This window comes from Condylura cristata, unplaced genomic scaffold, assembly GCF_000260355.1.
Source record: "Condylura cristata isolate star-nosed mole 26May11 unplaced genomic scaffold, ConCri1.0 scaffold00020, whole genome shotgun sequence".
Taxonomy (NCBI): Eukaryota; Metazoa; Chordata; class Mammalia; order Eulipotyphla; family Talpidae; genus Condylura; species Condylura cristata.
This window is the reverse complement of record NW_004567121.1, coordinates 10332584-10350734: the sequence shown is the minus strand read 5'-3', so window position 1 is coordinate 10350734 and position 18151 is coordinate 10332584.

Below are 18151 nucleotides of genomic sequence, written 5' to 3'. Positions count from 1 at the left end.
TCACTAAAAGTAATAACAATAAATCTTGAGATACTCCAAAATAAAAATCCAATGCACAAATGTAGCAAAATCACTTAGTGATATCCATAGAAGGATATTTATATCATTTACTATAGTACTGCAGTGAATATTTTTATTACATTTTTATATTCTCATTCAAAAATATCAGCATGATGAATTTCTGTTAGTGAAATTGCTGGGTTACAGTTATCTGTGTCTTAATTCAAATACTTATTAAACTGCCTACCAAATAGATTTTACCATATGTGCTATTTATGTGCTAGAAAGGTTGGCAAGCAACTATGTGAATGGCTTTTTAATAACCAAAGTAAAATATGTGCATCATTAAAGTACTAAAAAATACAGAAGTATTCATAATAAAAACAAATCTTTTTACATATTCCAAGTTCTATTCCAAAAATGGATCAGATTTTGACTCTTTATCTCTGTGTTAAATTATTTTGGCAATTGCCTTCACTTCTCTAAATAAAGTTTTACTGACATAATTGATTTAAAAGTAGATATTATGTTACCCACATACTATGACTAATGTGAACTGACTCATGATTGACAATTTCCTTCTCTTAACATGGTTACTCACCAAAATTAATGTTTATAACATATCAATAACTTTGTGCTATAGAAAGCTTATTTTTACCTCTATCAAATATAGAAATTTATATTGACTATTCCTTTAACAGGTTGAAGACAATCTCTCTTCCTTTTCTTCTAGCCTTTCTACTGTCATTTATTTTTAGCATTATATCACATATAATCTCCCTTAATAATGACAAAGATCTAAAAAAGGAATATATATCAAACATAAGATTAATGAATATGCCTATATAGCCACTTGCTAGGATTTCCAGTATATTTTCAATAAAAATGGCCAATGTATTTTTTCAACATCTCAAATTGAATACAAAAATTGGTTTTAAGACCTTAATTTTTAAAATATATAGATGAAAACATAGAAAAAATATTTTTTGATATGTACTTCAGGAACATCTTTGAGGACTCATCTCAAGTAACAAGGGGAAAAAAAAATGTGATCAACTGGGATACATAAAACTAAAAAACTGTGTGCATCAGAAGAGATTGTAACCAAAGTGAAGAGACATTCTACTGCTTGAGAGAAAATAGTTGCACACCATACATCTAACAAAAGATGATAGAGATCTACAAAAAGCTTATACAACTCAAAGAAAACAAGATAAACAACCTCCCAATTAAAAAATGAGTAGAACTAAGTAGGTACTTCTCCAGAACAGATGTGCAGATGACCAACAAACAGGAAAATATGTTCATCATTACTTATAATCAAGACAATGCAGATCAAAATCACAATAAGATATCACTTCATACCTGTGAAAATGGCCCATATTAAAGAAACAAAAACAAGTACTGGTGAGAATTTGGGGAAAAGGAACACACTTACTTTATTGGTGTGAATATTATTGGTCTAACCTCTATGCAAAGCTGTGTGGAGGGTCCTCAAAACACTAAGTAAGTGGATCTATCATGAGACTCAGCAATTCCATTTCTAGGTATCTACGCAAAGAACACAAAAGCACCAAATTCAAAAGGACCTGCACACCTATGTTTGTTGCAGTACTATTTACAATAACCAAAATATGGAAGCAGCATAAAGGATCCAAAACAGGTAAATGAGTCAAGAAGGTGTGTTATGTATAACAATGGAATACTATTCAGCAATCTAAAGAGATAAATAAAAGGTCAAAGACAAACCTTAAAAAACTGACTGTAGATATGATGCATTCAGGAGGGAAGATGAAGAGTAAATAGAGAGAGTGAAAACTGAAGGGTTTGTGGGAAAGGAAGGAAGAAGAGCATATTTGACTATGAATAAGGCTTCCAGAGGGTTTATTGGTGAGGTGGAGCAAAGGGGGGTGTAGGGAAGAATGGAGGAATAGTGGGATGTTGCTGGTGGGTGTGGAGAAATAACATACATTTTTAGCCATGTAAACTTACACCTTAAGACATAGTGTGGTGTAAAATAATATTACCTCAATAAATATAACTTAATAAAATAAAATACTGTACTAGAGAAAACTAAACAGCAATAGTTTGAATTTTATGTTATATTCAGAGTTGCTGCATATCTTAAAAATATATTTAATATGCCTTCATATTTGAGAAACATGTTTGGTTATAGAATTCAGTGTTAAACACTGATTTCCTGTAGACTTTTAGTCAGTGTCATAAACTTTGATGAGATTAATCTGTTGGCTTTTCACATCTAGTATTGCCAGTAATATGTTTGATACTGGACTGATCATTTTTGTAGATTGTTTTGTTTTGTCTTATTTATTTCATTTGTTTTGTTTGTGTGTGTGTGTCTTTTTTTTATAGGACTATTCCATCTACTACTAAATTTTTCTACTGCTATCCATTCTACTACTAAATTTTATCAAGCAATTTAATAGAAACTTAAGTATAACAATTGTAAGAAGGGGCATCCATATGCTAATGAGTAGAATAGTGAACATTGATGTTACTAATTTTCAGGCGGAATAAAGACAAAGGAAATAAACTGGATAGAATCATTTGGAGCTGGGGCTAAAAGGATATTACAATAATAGTATTCAAAGTAATATTAGAAAATATGGAATGCAATAGCAATGAGAAACAAAAATTGTACAGAAGTGAGTAGTTTCTCTGAGGAGATGAGAAAATTAGCTAATTTTTCATAACCCATGATTCAAAAGGAACAAGAAGATAATAAAAATTGGAGACAGTGTAACAACCTAAGAAAGCAATGCTGGCAAAGAAAATGAAGTTTACAGAATTGGAAAGAAATGAAAAAATAACTACTGACTAAAACTCACCAGGGAATACATTTTTAAAGATGTGAACATATATAAACCAGCAGGACCAAATAAAACAAATCCCTGGGCATTGAAGGAGTTGACTAATGAACTTCCCAGCACAAGCACAATTGTAGTTGGAAAGTCGTGGAGCACTGCAGAGAGCTAGAAAATTGGAAAACAACAAGAAATGTGGCATCGTTTACTGAGAAGGAGGGGGAAGCATTGTTCTTTCATGAACCTTACAATAAACTGCCAACATTTTAAAAAACAAAATCGACTGTTAGAGCTGCCTTACTTGAGTTCCTCTAGGGCAAGCACTTTAATGCACATGGTTTATGGTTCACTTTGCAGAGAAAGAGGACAATCCATAAATAACATTTGCTTAAGTGTGAATCACAATCAACATAACCCACTTGGCAAATTCAGTTGTTTCCTCTACAAAATCATATTGAGGATAGATAACAGCAATTGAAAGTCCCATAGTCAAACTTTCTTGATAGTCAGAGAATAATTTGCCAGGTTCAAAATTAATTGTCAGTGAAATGGAATAGAGACAATGAGGTGTTCTATTTCATCATAAAGTGTCCATGAATTTAGATGTTAAGCAAAATGAAATGTGAGTTCCAGCCCTCCCTAGTGGCGCAGGGGGTTAAAGCACAGCACTAAGATGCTTAAGCCACTTCCACATGAGTTCGATCCCCATCTGCCATGGAGCCTGGATCCACATGGTGTGGCAGACCTCTCCTGACCAGCCCGCTGCTCCCCTCAGCAGTGTACTTCATCAATCTGCCTGTTCTGCTCTCCACTCTGTCCCTGGTGAATCCTCTCACCCTCCGCATCTCTGGCCTGTACCCTAGTTCTGTATGAATAAATAAATAAATCTTTAAAAAAAAAAAGAAAGAAAAGAAATGTGAGTTCCAGCTCCCTCATTTTTTTAACTAGATAACTCACTGAATCTCTCTGTGTCATAGATTGCTCATCCATGAAATATCTAATAAGGACTATTTGTTTATATGCTATGTGTTTATAAAGGAAATAGGGTAGATACTTTATTAAATAAATAACATGAAAATACAAGTTGATTAGATAGAAACAATAGAAAGTAAGAAAAACTAAATAAAATTTAGTTTATCCTCTTTTCTCCGTCTAGAATATATCTTTCCCTCTCTTTAGAAAGCCATTAAATTTTGAAGATAACTAAATAATGGGAGAGGTCTAGTTTTCTATCAACAAAATATGTGAGAGGTTTTTCTGTGAGAATTTGTCATATATGTTTTTTAAAGATTTATTTATTTATTCATACAGAACTGGGGTACAGACCAGAAGTGTGGGGCAGTGAGAGGATTCACCAGAGACCTAATGGAGAGCAGAACAGGCAGATCAATGAAGTGCACTGCTGAGGGGAGCTGTGGGTGGGCCAGGAGAGGTCTGCTGCACCATGTGGGTAATCTCCGGGGCAAGGATCGAACTCATGCTGAAATGGCTTTAGCTTCTTAGTGCTGTGTTTTAAACTGCTGTGCCATCAGGGAGGGACAGAGAACATGTAGTATTTTAAGAGAAGCTGAAATGTATAATGATGTAATGGAAGCAAAATGGCTAAATTAGTCTCAGACTCCAAGAGCACAAAAGAAAAAAAAGGCTTACCTATGTTTTTTTCTGACCTTTGTTTCTACAACACAGGAGAGCCTAGGACTAATGGCTAAACTTAAGTTAGTAATCCAAGGCCACTTGGAGATGGGAGACTCCAGTCACAGAGGAGAATGGTTACCCAGAGGCAAAACTCAGTTATGTAAAAATAGCCTCTTCATAGATCCTCATGTATAAACTGTTTTGTAACTAGTCATTTCTGACATGTTTCTTTATCCCTAAACCATTCCTTAGCCAATAAAATTTAACCCTTTCTTTTCAGCTTCAGTCCCCAAAACTTACACAAACTCATTCCCTTTCTTTCTTTCTTTCTTTTTTTTTTTAAGATTTATTTATTTATGCACAGAGAACTGTGATACAGGCCAGAGGTACGGGGCAGTGAGAGGATTCACTAGAGACAGAGTGGGGAGTAGAACAGGCAGACCTACAAAGTACACTGCTTAGGGGAGTAGGTGGGGAGACAGGTGAGGTCTGCTGCATCATGTGGGTCACTTCCGGGGCAGGAATTGAACTATCACCCAACTGGCTGTGACTAGCTTTGCAGTGCTGCTCTGTACTTTAACCCACTGTGCCACCAGGGAGTGCCTCATTCCCCTTCTTAATCATGCAGGTAGAGTTGAGCTTCTTGCATATATTCTTGTTAATCAATTTGCAACAAAGCTTTGTTTTTCCCCCCTTTACTTAATCTCTAATACCATAATTTTGTCTGTACACATTGGGTAGCAAATCCATTGATTGTTTGATAACAATGAGAGGCTCTTCATTATTGCAAATATAATTAAATTAAATTTGTGTAGCTTATTTTTATTGTCAAAAAAGGCATCTACTTAAATTTGCTTTTAAAATTATTGCATTTAACTCACAGCATGGATAAGCTATATAGAGATAATTGCAACGACTCTTCCATATACTCACACAGATTTATTCACTATCTTCCTATCTGAACAACTAACCTGTAATTTCTTTTCCTCTATTTATCATTTAGTATATCAAATAAGAGTGAGGGAGAAATAATATTATTAACATTTGTATGTATTTGAAAGGCATGTTTGTTTTATTTGTTATACTTGAGAACAGAAAGTTTTTATTTTCCTAAGAAATATTATTTTTGGCCTTAATAACAATAAATTAAAAAGCTGATTTTAACACTGTTATTAAAGCATTGAGAACTTTGTCCCATAGTCAGAGACCTTTCCACATTTCTGAAAATCAATCAATAGAGGGCAGCCATAATCCTATAACTGAAGCCATGGGTCATCCAATCCCTGAATGCTTTTGTTTCTGTTAGCCCACCAATTTTTTATATTCAAATTTCCCAAACTCTGCTACTTTCTGTTCAAAGATACTATGTCTTATAAGCACAACTGTCCATTGCTGACTAAGAAATAAACAGACTTTTATTTCAAGTATTGAGTGATAACCTCTTCCTTCCATATATTTAATAGATAATAATCAAAAAAGTTGAAATTACATTCCAAGCCATATCTAAATAATTTTATTTATCTTTTGAATAAAATGTTTTATATTCTATTCACATTAGTGATTTCAAAGGCTAAATCAAAGAAGACTCTCTTGAGTTATATAGGCAAATTATCACTTATCTCTCGCTTAAAGTCCAAATATTTTATATTTTATGGACTATCTGTGAATTGGTATTTACTTAAATTTAAAGGAGGATCTACAATTCACAGATTACAATTTTTACTATGTTAGGTCTTTATCTAAATGAAATCTTCTAGAAAAGAAACAGGAAATAGATTTATTTTAAAAGGAGTTTGTGTGGTTATGTTGCCTTCTGGATTTCATCTTCTAAATTTTCCTGTTATAAAGACAAATACTGGTGTCTAGTTCCATCTTCATAAGTTTTTTATGTGTTCAATAGGTTCTTTATTTGCCCAGGATAATAGTTAAATTATCACTAATCACTCAAAGTACTAAAAATAGCTGCTTTTCACAATTGTCTATGCAACTAATTTATATGGAAGCCTTTATACTGTCATATCTCCAAAGGAGAAAAAAGGCAAACATGGACCACTAAAAAAGTACCATTATGAAATAATTATGATGATATTCTATTAAAGTATCTTAGTAGCACTCTAAGATTTGCAGAATAGCTTTCTAATCATTGAAATCTAATTCCCTACCATTATAACTTCTGTCTGTCAAATTCTGAAATTCTGCATGTCCTCTCACATTCTGTGGTGGGGAAAGTTGACACATCTTGGTCTTCTATGATAGGACAAATTCTAGAATCAAAAGTTGTCATTTCAAGATAATATCATCTGCTCAAAATAAATGAACAAAAACCACTATATCTTTAGTTTCTTCTTTTTCTCTCCTTTGGAGATTAATATTAAACATGCATTCATTGTTTTTACCAAGTGATGTCATATAGATTCTTCCAATCTTTTTGTCCCTCCTTTGTGTTTAATTTGTGATATTTCCTGCTGGACTAGTCCCAAGGTCCCTAATCACATGTTTTTTAAAAAATAATTATTATTAGCTTCATCTATTGAATTCTTAACTTTGTGTTTTTATATTTTAATGACAACTAACTTTAATACATTTTTAATTCTAGCATATAGATTTTTGTATAGTTACTCCACTTTGCAAAATTATCAATGTTTTCTTAAATACAGTAGTCATAAAGTTCTAGTATAGTTGTACCAAATCATCTATATCATCACTTGCTAGTTGATGTCATAATTTTTCTATTTACTGTGGGGCATTTGATCTTGTGCTTATAGTGGCTAATATGTCAGTTATAAATACATTGCCTCCCAGCTCCTAAAATACCCTTCATTGCTTTGCTTGTGATACTGAAAAATATCACTCTTTATAAATAACACTTTAGGGATAGTGGATATATGTAATAAAATTATCTTGCTATAGTCAATGAAATCTAAAAATAAAGTGGTGATACAGATTCAGCTTTTTCTAGTGTTTGTGTGCACTTGGAAACATGCAAGTTGAGGTACCAATGGAAAGGAGAAATCCTTACTAAGAGTTGGTGAAAACAAAGCAAAGGATAAGACATAGCACCTGTGAAAAGGTACTCATCCCTGAAAACTCTTCTGCTTGTGCATAGGGGCTTCTGAAAGCAGGGGTTAGAAAATATTTTTCGGCTTTGCAGCTATATAATCTCTTTTGCAACTTTGCTATTTTAGTGGAAAGCAGCCATAGACATATGTGTGTGTGTGTGTATACACATATGTATGTGTATATGTATGTATGTGTGTAAATATACACGCACATATAAAAGAATGGCTAGAGTTATAACTTAATATTATTTTATTTACAAGACAGGTGTACTTGAAACACACATTGCCAATTCATGCTCTATAGTAGCTTCACATTTAAGAATTGAAATCCATGAATTTAAGAAATAACACATATAATTGTGTTTACCTCAAGCAATTGCAATCAGTTATTCCAGAACCATTAAGTTTTTGTTTGTTTGTTTAGAAACATGCAACAGGAAGTGACAGCTATGCAAGTGTGTGCTTCATAATGAGGCAAAATTTAAGACCACAACCCTCTACCCTCTTGGGCCTTCTTCTTCCTTTTGCTAGGGTGCTGTTTCTGTAGTACTTCCTGTTGAGGTGCTGAACATGTTTAGTACTGTAGTTTTCTGATTATACATGTATCGGTGCTCTCCTCCAGCCTCCTGCCTTTTTTTCATTTAAGTTTACTTTTTTTAGTTTTTATAATTCATCTGAAATGTTAGTGATAAAAACTGGAGCCTAGTGTAAGAATGGACTGGAACTTTATAATGAATTGTATTTAAGTCAAGTTTATATAAGACTAGGGAACATTTAATCCTTTCTTAAAACTGTTTCATAAAATATCCCTAGAAGCCTTTTTAATCAGGCTTTATTTGTTGTAGCGCTTAACATAGAGCCTAAAAGCACTAGAGATCTTTAATTATTATTATTATTTTTTTAAAGTACTAATCTTCTCCAAGATTGTCTTGGCCACAGATAATAAGCCTAACACATAAAGGAAGTTTCAAGTCCTGTAGAATTTGTTGTCGTATTTGAATGAAGAAAACATTTATAAATTGCCTTTCAGATACATTTGGATAGAGAGAACATTTAAATTTTCTTTGGGATCATAATGCAGGGCTTGCAAAGAGAAGCAAAGGGAAAATTATGTCTGTTTTTCTCACTGGCAAAAAGGTTTTAGGGGATTTCATTGGTTAATTTCCGAAAGCCATCTATCTTGCTTGCTCATTTACACATTTTGGCATGGAAGCAATTCATTCTTGTATGTGAACGTCCCCATCTTAGTGAGTTTTGCCATTTGTATGCTGGTCAGTGTCAGAATGAGAGAAATTCCCCTCAAGCAATCCTCTAGTCTTTTCAAGGCCAATCTTATCTTTACAAACATTTCTTGATCTGCTTTATCATCCTACCCTAGAGAAGATGGATTTGATATACTTTTTTAAAAGTTAAACATTGTGCTTGGCTTCAAAACAGCACCCTAAGATAATGCTCTACTGTTTAATCCTCTGTTCCTATTGAGTTCTTTTATACCTTGGAGCTTTTTCTCATTTCAGCTTTTTGTTGTTGTAGTTCCAATTTTATAAAGTGTGCTATGCCCCTTTATTAAAAAGAATGTTTATTGTTTAAAACATACATATCAGTGATTGAGGAAATATGTTTTTGAACTAATTTAGAAAATTATTGAACAATTATTGGCACCTTTAACTTTTACTTTTAGCAATTAGACCTGTTTTGAATTTGGTTAGACACAATAACTTCTTGTGACTTAAAATTATTCCATATTATATTATGGGCACCAATGACCTTTTTAATTACTATTTTAATAAGTTATAGTATTCTTTGGGGCAATTGGAAGAGTTAACTTTCACACTGTTTCTTTTGAAGCCGAAAATGACATATTCTGGTATGTCATAGTCTAAACTGAACATAATTAAATAAATATAAAATAGTGAGCCATAGCTTAAATATGAATTCATGCTCTTGCTCTGTGTTAGATGCCCAATTTTCTTCAGCTTCTGTTGAAATTGTATAATTTTAACTGGATAATGTCTTCTCAAAAATTCTAGAATTTCATATTTCCATTAGCACTGTAGTCCATCAAGGACTGTGATATCACAGAAAACTGCAACTTTCAAACTGTTGAGTAAAATAGAAAGAAAAAAAAATCCTATTATACCTTCAATTACTTAAACTGCTTTGATTTCTACCAGATGTTATAAAATAACTAGACACTAATTAACTTGTATACCTGCCTGGCCTCAACCCAAAACTTTCTAATTAATGTACTTTATTCTGCTCAGTAGTTATATGTCTTTTGTTAACTGTTTTTTCTCTTGAGTACTAGGTTTGTAGATTGTAGTTATACCATGTACACATGTCTGCAACACATGCATATACTATTTTGATAGATATATTTCATAACTAGTACAAGTAGCTAATTTTTGAGTGATGGTTTTCAGCATAAGTTAATGTTTAAAATTCATTGAATGTTTTTCTTTTGCATTTGGGAATATTCTTTGAGTTTCTTCTCTTTACACAACTTTGTGATCAATTGCATTAACAGATTTTCAAATATGAAATCACACTCCATCCTCAGTATAACACATAGGAATTTGATAACTTTTTAATGCCTTTTAAGGTTCAAATAGTATGGACTTAAACAAATCACTTTGAAAAGAAAGTATTCAGTAAGAAATGCATAGTCTCCTTTTACCCAGACTTGATTTAAAAAAACGTACAAACAAACAAAAAAAAAAACAAAAAAAAAAAAGATTTTAGCATATCTGATTAATAAACTGAAAGGAGTTTCCTTGTACTTTATCAAAGTAAACCAAGAACAAAAACTACTTTTTAGGTATGACCAGTCCTTCAATACAGCATCAACAAATTTATCATAGTATTTTGCTTGAAAATATTATTTAGACTCTTGACACATACTTTCTGTGCAAAATATATCTTTAACATGAAATATTTTGCTTCTGATAGTAATTGTTTTAGAATAAAAATGACTCTGGTGTATTTCCAGCTTAACACATATCAAATTTTCTTAATATCACTCAAAGTAAACAACTTACATTGAAATAGCATATCTTCTATCATAATTGACACAGACTTTTCTATTCTCATGCCAGTTATCATCTGAGTAGAAGTCCTGATTTCAGTGTGCTTTTTGAAATCTATTTTGATCTTTTTCTGTTGTGATATCTTATGTATAAATATGGAAGGTGAATTTAAATTTGGTGAACTTTGAACAAAGCTGATCATTCTCCATGTGAGTGGATATCAGACAATTATTTGAAGGTCAGAATAGAGGAAAAAGAGTCCCTCTTTCCAGCCGACCAGTAAGATTCTTCAAAAAACTGTCTTTGGTCTCCATTTGTACCTGTGTTATGGTTCTCTTGGGTCTGCCAATGGACTAGTTAGTCTTTGTAATTATTGAAACAAGTTATTTATCATAAATTTTTTTATACATCCTGTTGATTCTGTTTCTCTGAAGAACTTTAAATAATGTCTCTTTTTTTAGAACAATGTGTATTGAAAGGGATTATTTCAGAATCTCCAGATTCTTTTAAATCCTCTGGCTGAAGTAATTTCACTGCTATCTTTTGTAAGCAAAATTTATTATTTCATTATCATTCCTTTAATCTTTTGACTTTTAGACTAGTTAAATTTTCACAAGGTCCACCACTTGGTTATTTCTGATAACTTCTTATATCTGCTTTATTTTCCTATCATTTTTACTTATCTATTTGGGGATATTTATAACTTTAATTTGGCAGGGGAAAGCTGTTCAATTAATTTTCTTTTCATCCTATTTTGTTTTCAGGGTTAGGGGTTCCTGAATTTAGGAGTTTCTTGTTTCTTAACTATTGCATCAGGAGAATTCACTGCCATGTCTTTAGCAGGAGCAAAAGCAGAGTTTAGAAACAGGACAACAGGAAAACCAAGGAGACGTCCCTGGAGGGGCAGAATCCTTAGCAAGAACAATTGCTGGGAAACTGTGGAATCTCTGGCCTCAATGGGGTGTAGGAACATTTCACTCTGGCTCGTTCTGGGGTCCATTGCACAGGCACTCACTGGGTGTAGATTATAGGTACAGAACACAGTTTCTAAGTCATTCTCCCATCTAATGTGCTCATGGGGTATAGTTTCATCAGGCCTGGCAGCAGTTTGGGACAAGGATTACACTAGGCCTGAGTTTCCATGGTGTCAACCAGTTCTGCCTTCCCCTGAAGGGGAAGAACATTTAGGATTGCTCTGGCTGTTGCTTTTTTCTGTTTAGGGATTTGCCAGTATAGCAACTAGCCAATTTTGAGGAACTATCCCCAACTCTGGGTGCTTCTTACCTTCCTTGCGCTTCATCTACCAAGTATTTCCTGGAATCCTGCATATAGATGCCTATTACTTTCCTTTAGCCCTCCTTGCTATGAATGTCTTACCATTCTTTTTCTTTCCTTCCTCATTACTCATTTACTTAAATGTGCATTTTACATTCTGAAAATTTCTTATTTTATCCTATGATGGACAGAAAGATTGAAATCTCAGAGGTTGGTCCCTTTATCCTTCCTCTTCTTCTCCCCCTACCATCACATTCAACTCTGCAATCCCCTGATGCCTACCCACACTCTCCTGGAATATCTCTCTCATTTTTAATCTTGTGAGTAATGATGGAAAAGGTGAGCAGTAATATTGGTAAGCAATTTGGGGTAAAGGAGAAAAGGAACAAAAATAATGTTCTTCTCTCAGTTCCCATTTGTGCTCTTGGCTCTTTAGTAATCCAGGACTAGGAACCTACCACCTTTTGTCTCTCAGGGAATTTGTCAAGATTTTAATGTTGTGAGATCTGTCAGCATCCCTCTTGTTTTTGTGATATCTCCAAGGTTAAACTCTGGGAAAAAAGCCAGATTGCTATGCTCATTTGCCATCTTGTCAGGAGCCAGTAAAAGATACTCATTTTTTCCCCCCCTGAGGTCCTTTATTGTTTGTTTGTTTTTTGATTTAGTTCAAATGCCCCCCTCTTCCACATTACCACTTTAAAAATTAAGTGTTTAAAAAAATAGAACAATTAGGATTAAAAACAAATGGAACTTTTTAAAAGAGAAATAAAAAACCCCTGTTTGAGAGGAACTGATAAAGAAGCCTAAACACAAAATTTAACTGTATTTTCCTATACACTAATAAAAAAGTCAAAATTGGCTCTATTTTATAGACCTACTACATCCATTTTCAGGGACATTTTCCCTAGACATTCTGTGTGTCACCCTTAGTCCATAATGGTAATCATCAGATGAACTATCTTTTTCACTGAGTCTACATTCTCTGAGTCACTTAATGCTAGGTTTCTTTTGTATCAGTTACTGAAGTGAAATACACTATTTATTCCAGAGTGAAACATTTGTTTTAAGGTTTTTTTTAAAATATATTTTCTGAATCTTTTGATTTGCCCTTACAATTTATTAACAACTTCTTAGCAATTTATTGTCCAATGGGGAAAATTGTATAAAATGATTCTCTAAGAACATACTGAAGTTTAAAAGAAATAAACTTCGGAAAATGTTAAACACATCTGTGACATAACCAGCCATTTTTAAGCTTCAATGTCTCGCACAAATATGCCTCACAACCCAGGCATAAAAAGAGATATAATGTTGCCAATATGCTGAGGTGATATGTTTCAGTAAGAGTCTGCATTTTTTTTTTACCTTAAGTTTTTGGGAATTATGGTCTATATCAAAGAAAAGGTGTAGATCTTTACTAAATGTTGATGATTATGATATAATCACAAAGGAAATAAATTCCTTATCCAAAACTGAAACTTGCTGTTGAAATATTTTATAAAAACGTGTACTCTGGAGACTATCAAAATAGTAGTGTGAAAGAGTACCCTAAATAAGTTCTGTAAATACTTCTGCACCAAAAAATGAGTCATATCTGAGTGTAGACTGTGAAGAACAGTGGAGTCACTAATAAGTTAAAAAACAATTTGTGAATGACTAATGGTATTAGAGCCATGAAGCAGATATTGTAGGATTTTTTTTTAAGAATGTACCAAATCCATAATACTAAAAGTCAAGAAATTATTACTGTTCTCTTCATTTAAAAAAATAAATCAGTCTTAAGAGCTATGTGGTATATGGCAAGGCTACAACCAAGAAGAGCAAAAGATATGTTTGCAGATACTTCCACCCTTGCCTCATTCTTGCTCCTGAAAGTTCATTTTAAGCAATTCCCTCTGCTGTGAACCAACTAGAATTCTAACACTACTTTGGGAAATATGACTCAAGTATATTTAAATCTGAGTCTTCTCTGTTTCCTACAGCAAACCATAATTTGCATTTCCTTATTATACATTATTGTGATTTCTTGGTAATTGTCTTACAGTAGTAAACTACAAATTATTTCAAGAAAGGGACCTTATTTACTTTCTTTACTATATCTATATCTCTGATAACATAGTTACTGGGTCATAGCAGATTTTTATTAAATATTGGGAATAAAGGAGTAAGACATAATTCATATGTGATGTACCTCATTGTTAGTTGCATGAAGCTTGGGTAAGCAAAGATATTTGCATTATATATTCCTCCTGACCAAGCATGTTTGAATCACATGTAAACATGGCAAAAGAAAGAATATGTTACTTAATGTTTAACTCCAGGATTTTAGATGATCTAGGAAAGCATATGATATAAATATGACAGCTATGTATATGAGAAATACATATAATATGTTACAATTAATAATGGTCACATGAAGTAAGAAGTATTGGGAAATTAATTTTAATGTTTCATTAGCCCAATCTATATAAAATATTGTCATGTAATCAATATAAAAATCATCAATGAAATATAATACGTTTTCTCATACTAAAGCTGAAGTTTAGTGTATTTTACACTTAGAGCACAATGCAGAAGCTGAGACTAATGCTGAGCATGTCATGTCAAGCTTACATAAAACATACCTGCTCATATTATAAAAATGCAAATTCAATTCAGAGGATCTGTATGGAAAGAGGGGTTATATCTTTCTAAAAGTTTTCTTGGTAACATTGATTGCTGATGGTCCATGGATCACATTTCGAGTAACAAGACTTTGAACATTATCTAAGTTCCTTAATCACAAATCAAGGGGAGAAAAGCAGCAATTTCCCCAATATTTATAGAAGGATTTTGTAGCCAGAATCTCCACATTTGTATATTCATTGACCTACTTAGCATTTCCATTTGGATTAATGCTAAATATTTCAATTTCAAATTCAATAGAGATACTTTATTAAGATGCTGTCCACTGGGAATGACTGGAGCTGTCACACTAGGGAACTATGTAGAATCTTCTTCAGAATGTTCCTCCTCTAAGGCCTCCTTAGGGGTTAAGTCTTACCACTGCAGGATGAGTTCTATCGCAGATAAGCAACGTGACCCACATGGTGCAGCAGATGTCTCCTGTCTCACCCACTGCTTCCTTCAGCAGTGCATTTCAGAAGATCACATTTTCTCCCCACTCTGTCTCTGGTGAATCCTCTCATCCCTTGCACTTCTGGTTAACACTTGAGTTTTATGCATAAATAAATTTTTAAAATCTCTAAAAAAAAAAAAAAAAAAAAAGGCTCCACCAAGGGAAGCAGAAGAACTTATACCTGACTTTCTTCCACTGTGAGTTGTCCCTGAGGATATTACCTCATTTGCACACCTCTGGATTAACCAACCTATTGTCCAAATGAACTAAAACCTCATTGCTTTAGGAAATTCTAGGACAGATGAGGAGAACCAGATGGTTAGATCCTGAGGGTGGATACTCAGTGCCTAAGGAAATAGGCATTGCAGTTAAGATCAACACTGCAATTGTGTGGAAGCTTAAAAGTGTCTGCTGTATTTCCTATAAGTAATGGAGTGATGTTACTTGAATTCTCTCAAATCATGGCCTCTTGGTCAGTTTCCTCTGTAACATTTGCTGGATTGATATCTAAAAGATACTGGAACAGTGCAATGTGCTGGTACTTTAAACCACCTTAAGTCTATTTTAATGCTGTGGCTCCTGTTCTACAAAGTGCTTAGATCTGAAGCCTTACTTTCTGTTGCTAATGTTCTCATCTACATGGGTTTGCTCCCATATGTTTTGGTATATTTTTTTATTTTGAATTATTTTTGCTTTAGCTTTATTATGTATACTAAGACATACAGACCTAAAAAAAATAATTTGATTTAATTCAGGAGCCACTTGAAGTTTTGACCACTCAAGCACTCTTCTAGAATTTCTTCTAAATTTCTTTACACTACTTTGCACCAATATGATCCCTTTCTTTGGCATGACTCTCCTCTTTAGTATGCCTGCATTGTGGTTTGAGATCATACCTTTTGGTTCATTTTGGCCTCCATGAGTTTCAATTGGTAAAGAAACACTAAAAAAAATATATGATGGATGTTATTCTTCAGGCAATAACTCATGTTTTCTGAAGGTGGTAGCTCCAAATTATTTGCTAGAAGTGGAAATCAGAAATGACTTGTTTCACATATTCTCTAGATCCTATATTCCTGTGTTTGCCAGTGTGGTGGTAGAGTCAGAGCCATGTTATAGCCCAAACTGTAAGAAACTGAGGGATTCTTAGGTTAAAAATAGTTGAATATTGCCAGGTTCCTATACTCCTATACCAGCTTCTTAAAGTACCTCTGAGGCCACTATTGAAGAATCCTGCTTAGGACTGACAGAATGTCAGAGAAGACAAACACACACACGCACACACACACACACACACACACGCAAATGCCCTGTCCTATTATATACCAGCACACTGAATTATTAATAATTCAAAGAAGAATCTCACAGGAGATTCTAGTGAGAGCCCTATTTCTCTTTCAAATATAATGGTTTTCTATCTTTTTTCCAAGTTCTTGGGAACCTTGACTGACCTTTATGGATGTAGGTAACATTTTCATTAATAATAAATTGTGATTATATTCTCTTATTAAAATTAGTTAATATGTACTCAAAGACTAGAAAATAAAGCTAGAAATCAGAACGCTTAAAATGTAATGCTTAGATGAAGAACACAGGCCCTTTCTAGTGGCACAACAGGTTAAAGCACAGCAGTGAAGCTCGCTGCAGCAGCTTCAACACAAGTTTAAGCCCTAGCCAGGGAAGTGACCCACATGGCATGGTAGAATTCTTCTGATCCTGGCTGCTGCTTCTCTCAGCAGTGTACTTCATTGATCTTCCTGTTCTACTCCCTACTCTATCGCTGGCGAATCCTCTTACTGCCCCTTCACCTCTGACCTGTACCCCAGGTCTGTATACATAAATAAATGTTTAAAAAAACGATTTAAGAACACTTAAAAGCAGTAGATACCATATTAAAAACAGAGTGGCATCTAGAAAAAGTAGAAAAGCCAAGGGACAAGTGACCTATAAATCATAATACAGTTCAAACTTCTGAGGAAAAGAGACCAGAGAGTAATTTCATCAATGTTAATGGAAAGTGATAATTAGGTTAAATTGCTTTAGGTATTAAATACGTCATGGTATATTTCCTGAATAATTCAAGATAGGCAAGCAAATCACTGAAGGAAATTTCAGCAACACTTAAAATATACATAGACTTAATATAATTTATACAATTTTAATCACTGACCATGGGATTAAATAAATTCTTACTAATAGATGTAGAGGTCTTATTGTCTACAAGAGAAAATTGATGGGAATTGTGAATCTGCTCCTGAAGTTTACTTACAAATAGATTTTGAAAAACTAAAGGCATTTCAGTTGGAATTACTTCCTATGTATAGATGTCTATCTAAAACATCTCTTACATTAATTATAAAAACAGTACTACATTAATTATAAAAACAGTACTTAGTCCTTCATAAGGAACTTTTCCCATTTAGTCCTTCATAAGGAACTTTTCTCACTTATGTTTCTTTTGTGAAAAGAAGCATTTCTTAAGCAAAAATACATAAAATATGTAGGCTATGAAATACCAGGTTAACAGCAGATACCATTTAATTTTGTTTTTGACACACAGCTGTCTGATTTTTAGGAATAAATTTATAAATCTCTTTAGGAAAGCGAGAATATGCCTGCTCTAGTCATTCTAGGTCCTCATCTTTACAATGTTATTTTCAACTCAGAATGAAAATGAATGTATGACAGGACAACCATCAAGTCGTTTGAAAGACGAATATGAGTATTAATCAGAAGCTAAAAATATAAAAAGTGAACTCTTCAGAACAACATGGTTATGTTACCTCAGCAAATGTTCAGGGCCAGAAATTACTGAAATCCTTATTTTATATGAAAATTGATTACTTAGCAAATTAATGAATATAACCTGAAGCATTGTTTTATCAGAAATAAGCATAAAATATTAGAACTTTCTCTGGATAAGTCTTTTAACTGGTTAAAAAGAACTGAAAAAGTAAAGGATTCATTCCATATTATATATTCACTAATTTAGCAAAAATTAGATCAAGTCCACCTCTCCTTTTTTCTGTCTCTGACCAGTGGCCAGATAACAGTCATTAAGATCTTAACATTTATTATTATTGTGCCTTAAAGAGCAAATAATTGAATCACTTTGTATGAGTAAATAGGAGAAATTGTTTGCTTCCATACGTTTTCAAATAGTTGATACATTGCCAAACAATAAAAATACAAATTCCGGGCCCTCCCTGGTGG